This window comes from Bufo bufo, chromosome 1, assembly GCF_905171765.1.
Source record: "Bufo bufo chromosome 1, aBufBuf1.1, whole genome shotgun sequence".
NCBI classification, from domain to species: domain Eukaryota; kingdom Metazoa; phylum Chordata; class Amphibia; order Anura; family Bufonidae; genus Bufo; species Bufo bufo.
This window is the reverse complement of record NC_053389.1, coordinates 88,215,000-88,227,366: the sequence shown is the minus strand read 5'-3', so window position 1 is coordinate 88,227,366 and position 12,367 is coordinate 88,215,000.

Below are 12,367 nucleotides of genomic sequence, written 5' to 3'. Positions count from 1 at the left end.
TCCACTAACACCACCACGACCATGTCCGCGTCCGCGTCCCTTACTAGATGTTTTCCTCATTGTTACCGTTCACCACAATAAGAAAAATATTATTCGGGCCAATGTATTGAATTAAAATTAAGGCCTTTTTTTACAGACACCTAACACTATCTGGCTATCTATTTAGGTACCGTATTACACTAATACAGGCACACCAGTAATGACAGATTTAGGTGAATATAAATGTGAGGCCTATTTTTTAGGCGCTGGGTGACAGGTATACGTTTAATCACAGAATTAGACTTGGATCTGCACTGTAGCGTGTGTGTGAAGTTCTTGAGAATTACCCTATCAGCACCTTGAATCTAATATACTCTTTTAGGGATAGATTTAAAGTTGGCCTGATACAGCAGAGACCACTAATTTTGAGAATTGCAAAATTGGGAATTGTTTTTCAACCCAGAACAAAAACTGTGCTTTGACGGACAGTAAAAATAACTTGACCAGCTAAAACAGTACAGATTTGGATGAATATAAATGTGAGGCCTATTTTTTAGGCGCTGGGTGACAGGTATACGTTTAATCACAGAATTAGACTTGGATCTGCACTGTAGCGTGTGTGTGAAGTTCTTGAGAATTACCCTATCAGCACCTTGAATCTAATATACCCATTTAGGGATAGATTTAAAATAGGCCTGATACAGCAGAAACCACTAATTTTGAGAATTGCAAAATTGGGAATTGTTTTTCAACCCAGAACAAAAACTGTGCTTTGACGGACACTAAAAATAACTTGACCAGCTAAAACAGTACAGATTTGGATGAATATAAATGTGAGGCCTATTATTTAGGCGCTGGGTGACAGGTATACGTTTAATCACAGAATTAGACTTGGATCTGCACTGTAGCGTGTGTGTGAAGTTCTTGAGAATTACCCTATCAGCACCTTGAATCTAATATACTCTTTTAGGGATAGATTTAAAGTAGGGCAGATACAGCAGAAACCACTAATTTTGAGAATTGCAAAATTGGGAATTGTTTTTCAACCCAGAACAAAAACTGTGCTTTGACGGACACTAAAAATAACTTGACCAGCTAAAACAGTAATGACAGATTTGGATGAATATAAATGTGAGGCCTATTTTTTAGGCGCTGGGTGACAGGTATACGTTTTATCACAGAATTAGACTTGGATCTGCACTGTAGCGTATGTGTGAAGTTCTTGAGAATTACCCTATCAGCACCTTGAATCTAATATACCCTTTTAGGGATAGATTTAAAGTAGGCCTGATACAGCAGAAACCACTAATTTTGAGAATTGCAAAATTGGGAATTGTTTTTCAACCCAGAACAAAAACTGTGCTTTGACGGACACTAAAAATAACTTGACCAGCTAAAACAGTACAGATTTGGATGAATATAAATGTGAGGCCTATTTTTTAGGCGCTGGGTGACAGGCTCAACTTGCCCATGATGTAGTATATGGCCAAAAAATAACCACACTATTGATGGTTAAATGCACTTTGTGACAGGCTCAACTTGCTCCTGATGTAGTATATGGCCAAAAAATAACCACACTATTGATGGTTAAATGCACTTGATGAAAGCTTGACCCTGATGTAGGATATAGCAAAAAAATAACCACACTATTGATAGTTAAATGCACTTGGGTGACAAGGTCAGCTTGCCCCTGATGTAGTATATGGCCAAAAAATAACCACACTATTGATGGTTAAATGCACTTGATGAAAGCTTGACGCTGATGTAGGATATAACAAAAAATAACCACACTATTGATGGTTAAATGTACTTGGTGGCAGCTTGTTCTGGCACACCACAAGCCACAAAATGGCCGCCGATCACCCCAGAAAAAAGTAGCCTAGCCTGGGCAGCCTAAAAACACTGAGCAATTGAATAGCAGCAGTTCAATGATCCACAGCTGTAGATCGATCACTGAATGAAGTCTTTTGGAGGAGTTAATCACTGCCTAATCTCGCCCTAACGTCGCAGCTGCAACCTCTCCCTATACTTGTATCAGCAGAGTGACGTGCAGCGCTACGTGACCCAAGCTTATATAGAGGCTGGGTCACATGCTGCACTGGCCAATCACAGCCATGCCAATAGTAGGCATGGCTGTGATGGCCTCTTGGGGCAAGTAGTATGATGCTTGTTGATTGGCTGCTTTGCAGCCTTTCAAAAAGCGCCAAGAAAGCGCCGAACACCGAACTCGAACCCGGACTTTTATGAAAATGTTCGAGTTCGGGTCCGTGTATACAGTTCGGGTTCGCTCATCCCTACTAGGCAGGGATATAAAAGGGAAAGTTAGTGGTAAAAAAAAGTTTTGTTGCATCACCCTAAGTAGGGTGTCTGGGGTCCACAGCACAGCTGTGTGACCCTAGACCCCCCCAAGGGTGCTGTTGCTTGCCCCCCTCACCCCCCACAACTTTTTTGGGGAGCAGGCATTTTATTTTATTTTTTGTGCATACGCTGACTGTGGCCGGCACTCTTAGCGTCCGGCCACTGTTAGCGCATCGCACACCCCACCGCTGATCAACTTCAGACGGTTGATCAGCGGTTTTGATTTTTTTTTTTCCTTTTTTATTACATTTTTCCCCCTTTTTTTAGTTAGTCTTTTTTTTTTCCTGTTAGTTTTAGGGATAAGTCTGCGAACACCCGTGCCCCCACACACACGCACACCAAGTAAAGATTTACACACACACACATACACACGCAGACACACACTCCCCTATGGCCCGCCGGACGTTCTCGGCCCGAGGAGGCATACGCCCAGCTTGCCTCCGACTCCGAGAGTCCCAGTGAGGACGAGGATGACCCCACTTTCCTGTTGGCATCCGTGTCCTCCTCATCATCTAGCGATGATGAGCCCCCAAGGCGGCGGAGACGCCACCAGGCGGAGCAAGGGGACCGCCATGCTAGGGACCCTGTGTCCCACACTAGTACGAGCAGCTCTGGGGCTCGTAGTAGTTTTCCGGCCCACCAGTTAAATCCACCGGAGCACCCTGCCAGTGAACCTATCTGGTGTAGCCCAGACCGATACTAGCTCGTGATTCCTGATCTTGTAGGCCAATCAGGAATCCAGATTTCCACAGTGGGCTACACTGAATATGACTTTTTTTGTCATTTTTTCAGTGACCCACTGGTAAATCTGATGGTGGAGCAGACGAACCTGTACGCCCAACAGTTCGTTGCTCAACACCCGGGCTCCTTTTTGGCCAGGCCCGGTGGCTGGACGCCGGTCAGTGCAGCCAAAATGAGGACATTTTGGGGCCTCGTGCTGCATATGGGCCTGGTCAAGAAACCTAGTGTCAGGCATTACTGGAGTGGGGACGTCCTCTACCAGGCCCCACTTTACAGTACGGCCATGACATGCTCCCGGTTTGAGGCCATCCGGAAATGTCTGCATTATTCAGATAATCCAGCATGTCCCCCCCAAGGTGATCCTGCCTATGACCGTCTGTATAAGACACGGCCGGTCATCGATCATTTTGGGGACAAATTTGTACAGGCCTATGTACCTGGAAGGGAGGTTGCGGTTGATGAGTCTCTCATTGCGTTCAAGGGGAGACTCATTTTCCGCCAGTATGTGCCCTCCAAGCGGGCGAGGTATGGCGTGAAGCTATACAAACTTTGTGAGAGTACCTCAGGGTACACTTACAAGTTTCGTGTATACGAGGGGCGAGATTCCCGTATTCAACCACCAGAATGTCCCCCCCACTCTGGGTGTTAGCAGGAAACTTGTGTGGGACCTTATGTACCCACTGCTAGATAAGGGTTACCACCTTTACGTGGATAACTTTTATACTAGTATCCCCTTGTTCCAGTCCCTTGCCGCCAGATCCACGTCCGCTTGTGGGACCGTGCGGAAAAATCAATGCGGCATCCCTGCCCACCCCCTCCAGGTACCTATCCCCAGGGGTGCGACCCAAGCCCTTACCAGTGAAAACCTGTTGCTGGTCAGATGTAAGGACAGGAGGGATGTCCTTGTACTGTCCACAATTCACGGTAACGGCATCACCCCTGTCCCTGTGCGAGGTACAGCGGCAACGGTCCTTAAGCCCGATTGTATCGTCGACTACAATCGGTATATGGGAGGAGTTGATCTCTCTGATCAAGTCCTCAAGCCATATAACGCCATGCGCAAAACCCGGGCATGGTACAAAAAAGTTGCAGTCTACTTGGTGCAGGTTACCTTGTACAACTCTTTTGTACTATCCCGAAGCGCTGGCAACACAGGGACATTAGTTCAGTTCTATGAGGCAGTCCTCAAGACCCTGATCTTTTCGGACCGGGAAAGAGCAGGCCGGAGTACCTCGGGAACTAGAGGCGCCCGGATCGTCTCTGGCCAACACTTTCCAGGTGTGGTCCCCCATACTGGAAAGGGACGAACCCAAAAAAAGTGCAGAGTGTGTCGCAGGAGGGGAATACGGAAGGACACCACTACTCAGTTCGACACGTGCCCCGATCATCCGGGCCTCTGCATTAACGGTTGCTTCAGGGAGTATCACACTTCCATGGAGTACTAAATTTATATCCCAATTTAGCCACTGACATCGGATAAAAAAACTGGTTCTCAGACTTGAGACACCCAAAAAAACTAAAATAATTTTAAAAAAGTATACAAATTAGGTATCGCTGCATCGGTAATAATCTCCTTTATAAAAATACCCCATGACCTAACCCCCCAGATTAACACGGTCCAAAAAAAAAAAAAAAACGGTACAAAAAAAGAACTTTTTTTTGTCACCTTACACAACAAAAATTTTAATAGCAAGCGATCAAAAAGTCCTAAATTTTAATAAAACCATCCTCTCATCCTGCAAAAAACGAGTCCCTACATAAGATAATTTTTTAGTATCAAAAAGGATAATATAGTCTAAAACCTAAATAATAGTACAAAAAAGTAGACCTATTAGGTATCGCCGCATCCGTAAGAATCTCCTCTATAAAAATACCCCATAACCTAACCCCCCAGATCAACACGGTAAAAAATAAAGAATTTACATTTTTGGTAACCTTGCCTCAAAAAAATGTAATATAGAGCAACCAAAAATCATATGTACCCTAAAAATAATCCCAACAAAACCGCCACCTTATCCCGTAGTTTCCAAAATGGGGTCACTTTTAGGGAGTTTCTACTCCAGGGGTTCATCAGGGGGGTTGAAACAGGACACGGTGTAAATAAACCGGTCCATAAAAATCAGCCCTCCAAAAACCAAACGGCGCACCTTCCCCTCTACGCCCCGCTGTGTGGCCGTACAGTAGAGTCAGGGCAATAAAGATACAGTCTTGTTTGGCTGCAAACCCTTGCTTTGTTAGTGGAAAAAATGGGTTAAAATGGAAAATGTGGCAAAAAATTTAATTTTCTAATTTCATCCCCATTTGCCAATAACTCTTGTGCAATGTATTGAATTATTTTAGTGTATTTGTATATTACATTTACTGTACTGGTTAATACACAATAATCTCAATTTAAGCAATTTGCCCCTTTTATAAATGTTCTTGTCACATATTTTTATGTTTCTTATAGCCTTATTTCACCTTAAGGACCAGGCCATTTTTTGCAAATCTGACCAGTGTCACTTTAAGTGCTGATAACTTTAAAACGGTTTGACTTATCCAGGCCATTCTGAGATTTTTTTTTCATCACATATTGTACTTCATGACACTGATAAAATGAAGTAAAAAAAAAAACATTTTTATTTATAAAAAAATACAAAATTTACCCAAAATTTGTAAAAAATTGCAAATTTCCAAGTTTCAATTTCTCTACTTCTATAATACATAGTAATACCTCCAAAAATAGTTATTACTTTACATTCCCCATATGTCTACTTCATGTTTGGATCATTTTGGGAATTATATTTTATTTTTTGGGGATGTTACAAGGCTTAGAAGTTTAGAAGCAAATCTTGAATTTTTTCTGAAATTTTCAAAAACCCAATTTTTAGGGACCAGTTGAGGTCTGAAGTTACTTTGCAAGGTTTACATAATAGAAACCAGCCAAAAATGAGCCCATTCAAGAAACTACACCCCTCAAGGTATTCAAAACAGATTTTACTAACTTTGTTAACCCTTTAGGTGTTCCATAAGAATTAATGGAATATAGAGATACAATTTCAAAATTTCACTTTTTTGGCAGATTTTCCATTTTAAGAATTTTTTGCAAGTTACAAAGCAAGGGTTAACAGCCAAACCAAACTAAATATTTATGGCCCTGATTCTGTAGTTTACAGAAACACCCCATATATGGTGGTAAACTGCTGTACGGGCACACGGCAGGGCGCAGAAGGAAAGGAATGCCATACGGTTTTTGGAAGGCAGGTTTTGCTGGACTGGTTTTTTGGACACCATGTCCCATTTGAAGCCCCCCTGATGCACCCCTAGAGTAGAAACTTCATAAAAGTGACCCCCATCTAAGAAACTACACCCCTAAAGGTATTAAAAACAGATTTTACAAACGTCGTTAACCCTTTAGGTGTTCCACAAGAGTTATTGGCAAATGGAGATGAAATTTCAGAATTTAAATTTTTGGGCAAATTTTCCATTTTAATCCATTTTTCCCAGTAACAAAGCAAGGGTTAACAGCCAAACAAAACTCAATATTTATGGCCCTGATTCTGTAGTTTACAGAAACACCCCATATGTGGTCGTAAACTGCTGTACGGGCACACGGCAGGGCGCAGAAGTAAAGGAATGTCATACGGTTTTTGGAAGACAGGTTTTGCTGGACTGTTTTTTTTTACACCATGTCCCATTTGAAGCCCCCCAATGCACCCTTAGAGTAGAAACTCCAAAAAAGTGACCCCATTTTAGAAACTACTGGATAGGGTGGCAGTATTATTGGTACTAGTTTAGGGAACATATGATTGTTGGTTGCTCTATATTACACTTTTTGTGAGGCAAGGTAACAAGAAATAGCTGTTTTGGCACCGTTTTTATTTTTTGTTATTTACAACATTCATCTGACAGGTTAGATCATGTGATATTTTTCTAGACCAGGTTGTCACGGACGCGGCGACACCTAAAATGTATATATTTTTTTTATTTATGTAGGTTTTACACAATGATTTTATTTTTGAAGCAAAAAAAATCATGTTTTAGTGTTTTCATAGTCTGAGAGCCATAATTTTTTTAGTTTTTGGGCGATTCCCTTGGGTAGGGTATGATTTTTGCGGGATGAGATAACAGTTTTATTGGCACTATTTTGGGGTGCATATGACTTTTTAATCGCTAACTATTACACTTTTTGTGATGTAAGGTGATAAAAAATGGTTTATTTCGCACAGTTTTTATTTTTTACGGTGTTCATCTGAGGGGTTAGGTCATGTGATATGTATACAGGGTGGGCCATTTATATGGATACACCTTAATAAAATGGGAATGGTTGGTGATATTAACTTCCTGTTTGTGGCACATTAGTATATGTGAGGGGGGAAACTTTTCAAGATGGGTGGTGACCATGGCGGCCATTTTGAAGTCGGCCATTTTGAATCCAACTTTTGTTTTTTCAATAGGAAGAGGGTCATGTGACACATCAAACCTATTGGGAATTTCACACGAAAAACAATGGTGTGCTTGGTTTTAACGTAATTTTATTCTTTCATGAGTTATTTACAAGTTTCTGACCACTTATAAAATGTGTTCAATGTGCTGCCCATTGTGTTGGATTGTCAATGCAACCCTCTTCTCCCACTCTTCACACACTGATAGCAACACCGCAGGAGAAATGCTAGCACAGGCTTCCAGTATCCGTAGTTTCAGGTGCTGCACATCTCGTATCTTCATATCATAGACAATTGTCTTCAGATGACCCCAAAGATAAAAGTCTAAGGGGGTCAGATCGGGAGACCTTGGGGGCCATTCAACTGGCCCACAACGACCAATCCACTTTCCAGGAAACTGTTCATCTAGCTGGCACGTTCCCTGAGTTTTTCCAGCAAGATGGTGCACCACCACATTATGGGTGTCAGGTCCGAGCATTCCTAGATGAACAGTTTCCTGGAAAGTGGATTGGTTGTCGCGGGCCAGTTGAATGGCCCCCAAGGTCTCCCGATCTGACCCCCTTAGACTTTTATCTTTGGGGTCATCTGAAGACAATTGTCTATGCTGTGAAGATACGAGATGTGCAGCACCTGAAACTACGGATATTTGAAAACTTTATTTTTTTGGCACACTCTGGGACTTCAACTTTTGGGGGTCTGATCGCCTTTACAATGCATTACAATACTTCTGTATTGTAATGCATTGGCTGTAAGCGTATTACTCAATGTAATTCACTTACAGCCTGCTCCCTGTGAGATCCAGGGGGCTGGATCTCACAGGCTCTCCTAAAAGGAAGCCACGATGCCTAAGGAAGGGTTAATGCACCGGCATCGGTGATTTCACCAATGCCGGCGCATACAGAAGGGGTCCGGCTATCAGTGACTGCCGGACCCCTGCGGTTGATTGGGCAGGCGCAGCTCCTGCACCCGCCCGATCAGTGCGCCGTACATGTACGGCTCTGGGCGTCAAGTGACGTCCGGTTGCGCTGTACATGTATGGCGCTGGGCATGAAGGGGTTAATTGAACTATTCAACTATTTTATTATTTTAAGGTTATGTGTCCAATCATGTATCTACAGTATTTGATCATGCTTTTGTTGATAATAGTAGTTCAGCCATTCACTGTTCTAATTCATTCTACTATGTACAATATGTGTAGAGATGAGTTGGGCTCGCGCATGCGCAATGCCGCGTTTCATGCCATCGGCATCTTCGCAATCTAAGTATTGCGGGTTTGCCGTGGCTATCACGTGTTCTGATGTGTGATTACATAACTAATACGTCACGCATGACATCGCATGATACATCACGTCATAGTTACACAGCCCTGCCCCTCCTTCTCTTTTTCTTTTCTCCTTTTTTTTTTGCTCCGTGTACCCCAGACGAAGGTTTGCCGAAACATGCGTCGGGGTTGGCGCCAACCTGGAGGAGACACATAATGGGTAATTGATTCCCTGCTTTACATGTATATGATGTATTTTTGCACTATGCACATGCAATTTATTATTGTTTATATGAAGAAGATATACTGAGTCACCATTTGTGTCTCCTCTTGTGGATGTCGCCTTTTCCTTACACTTGTTTTTATGTATGGATTGCTAACCATCAATTATGTTAATAAAATGTATTTATACTTCATGGGTACTAGGCTCATACTTAGGTACACATATAAACAACATATGCACATATACACAGCATAGACATATATACACACACCGTAATTCACTGTAAAATAAATACAATCAGTAAAATGATTACAGACTTCAGACTGTTGGCATCACTGTCTGTGTATACAGAATAAGAGGAGATACTGAGAATTACACCCCTCAAACATACAGGACTAGTGATGAGCGTGCATGCTCAGCCGAACAGCAGTGTTCGACCGAATACTGTGTATGCTCGAGAACAATGAAAATCAATGGGAGACACCCCCTGCTCTGAAGAAAATAGGGTGTCTGGTTCACAGAAAAGGGTTAGAAATTGATGGAAACACCACCAAAATGGTTTGAAAACAAAATGGGAAGAATGTCTGGATGCATCTTGGACTTATATTACAGTCCTGATCAAAAGTTTAAGACCACTTGAAAAATGGCAAAAAATTATATTTTACATTGTTGGATCTTAACAAGGTTCCAAGTAGTGCTTCAACATGCAACAAGAAGAAATGAGAGTGAAACAAAACGTTTTTTGAGCATTCAATTAATTGAAAATAACGATTAAACTGAAACAGGCTGTTTTTCAGCTGATCCAAATTTTAGGACCACATGCCTTTAAAAGGCCAAATCTGTGCAAAGATGTGGCTTCACTGTCATTTTCTGTCAGGTAGTCACACGTGATAGCAAAGGCAAAAAAACTCTCCCTTCTTGAACGTGGTCGGGTTGTTGAACTGCATAAGCAGGGTCTCTCACAGCGCGCCATCGCTGCTGAGGTGGGACGCAGTAAGACAGTCATTTGGAATTTCTTAAATGATCCTGAGGGTTATGGAACAAAAAAGTCAAGTGGAAGACCCAAAAAAAATTCATCAGAACTGAGCCGAAGGATCCAATTGGCTGTCCGTCAAGACAATGGATGATCCTCGACCCAAATTAAGGCCCTTACTGGTGCTGACTGCAGCCCCATAACCATCAGACGGCATCTGAGACTGAAGGGCTTCAAAAACAAAAAACGTCTTCAAAGACCTCGTCTCCTTGAACGCCACAGAACTGCTCGTTTGGACTTTGCAAGAGAGCACCAAACATGGGACATTCAAAGGTGGAAGAAAGTTTTATTCTCTGATGAGAATTTTTTTTATCTTGATGGTCCTGATGGTTTCCAATGTTACTGGCATGACAAGCAGATCCCACCTGAGATGTTTTCTATGCGCCACAGTGGAGGGGCGCCATAATGGTCTGGGGTGCTTTTTCCTTCAGTGGAACAATGGAGCTTCAGGAAGTGCAGGGAAGTCAAACGGCCGCTGGCTATGTCCAGATGTTGCAGAGAGCATTACTCATGACTGAGGGCCCTTGTCTGTGTGGTAACGACTGGGTTTTTCAACAGGACAACGCTACAGTACACAATGCCCGCAGGACAAGGGACTTCTTCCAGGAGAATAACATCACTCTTTTGGCCCATTCTGTGTGTTCCCCTGATCTAAATCCAATTGAGAACCTTTAGGGATAGATGGCAAGGGAAGTTTACAAAAATGGACAACAGTTCCAGACAGTAGATGGCCTTCGTGCGGCCGTCTTCACCACTTGGAGAAATGTTCCCACTCACCTCATGGAAACGCTTGCATCAAGCATGCTGAAACGAATTTTTGAAGTGATCAACAATAACGGCGGAGCTACTCATTACTGAGTTCATGTTTGCAAGTTGGATTTCTGTTTTAGGGGGGTTTAGGGTTTTTTGGAGGTGTGGTCCTAAACTTTTGATCAGCTGAAAAGCAGCCTGTTTCAGTTTATTCGTTGTTTTCATTAAATTGAATGCTCAAAAAATGTTTTGTCTCACTCCCATTTCTTCTTGTTGCATGTTGAAGCTCTACTTGGAACCTTGTTAAGATCCAGCCATGCTAAATATGATTTTTTGCCATTTTTTAAGTGGTCTTAAACTTTTGATCAGGACTGTATCTATAACATACAATAGACAATCACACAAAGGTTATATGCCAAAATCCAGGTATGTGCAAAGCAACAATCTATCCATGAAACAGATGTCAGCATACCCTACAATGACAGCCTTGTGCACTATGAGATATTCAAAACCAGCTCTCATCTGACTGACAGCAAGTAAGCCTCAAAGTAACTGTTGGATGGCTTGGGTGGACCTGCGCACCTAGATCATTATCATTAGGGTGATAAAAAGTTTTCTGATTGCCTTAACATAATATTCAATAACCTTTCTATACAGTTTTCTCATGTAAGCTCATTTTCATAATCGTGGACATATGCAAATTAGCTGAATCTGCTTGTTTTTCAGCTGAAACACCATTTGCATGGAAATTTCGCTAAAAAAATTAGCGATTAGAATATTCGCGATCAACACTACTCATGAACAGCGCCATCTATTGGTTTCATAGTCATCTATTGGTTTCATAGTCTTATGACAAGACTATAAAAACCAATAGATGGCGCTGTTCATGACTCATGAACAGCACCTTCTATTGGTTTCATAGTCTTTTTTTTAAATATATTTTATTAGGTTTTGATATAATTTGCACATTTACATTCAAAGATACATATTGGATAAAATTACAGGTCATATTCCTTTTTTACAGATATGTGCAGTGAAAACAAAGATAAAACACATATAAACAGTGCAATAATGCTTTTCCTAAACATTTCCCTTTCCCCCTAACCATCTGTCACGGATGGTGTACAGGAAACAAGACAATGCAATATCATCAATGACTCACTGGATCCACAACTAAGGAACAAAAGGGAGACCCCTGCATGAGACCTGCCACTCTCCCTGACTGCTAAGCCTATGCGAACACCCCAAAGGTGGATGGGCGCATATCCACGTACCTCGGCTATCTAATACCTGAAGACCCTACAATAGTGAGGGGACACGACCACCGGCTCCCTACACTAGACACGGAGGGAGTCAGGGTCTCCTGAAATCCAGCAGACAGAAAATCACAAATAAAGGAACAGTACTTATCTTGCAGAGGACTGGGAAAAAGGAACAGCAAGCACACACACTCCAGGAAGTTGTATAAGCCGCACACTACTGCATTATGGGAGGAATTTAAAGGGAAGCAATCAGTCCAACTGCATGACAGCTGAGATAGGCTAACGAGATGAGGAACTGAAACCAAAACAAGAAAACTCAAGGAGGAGGTTCTGAAC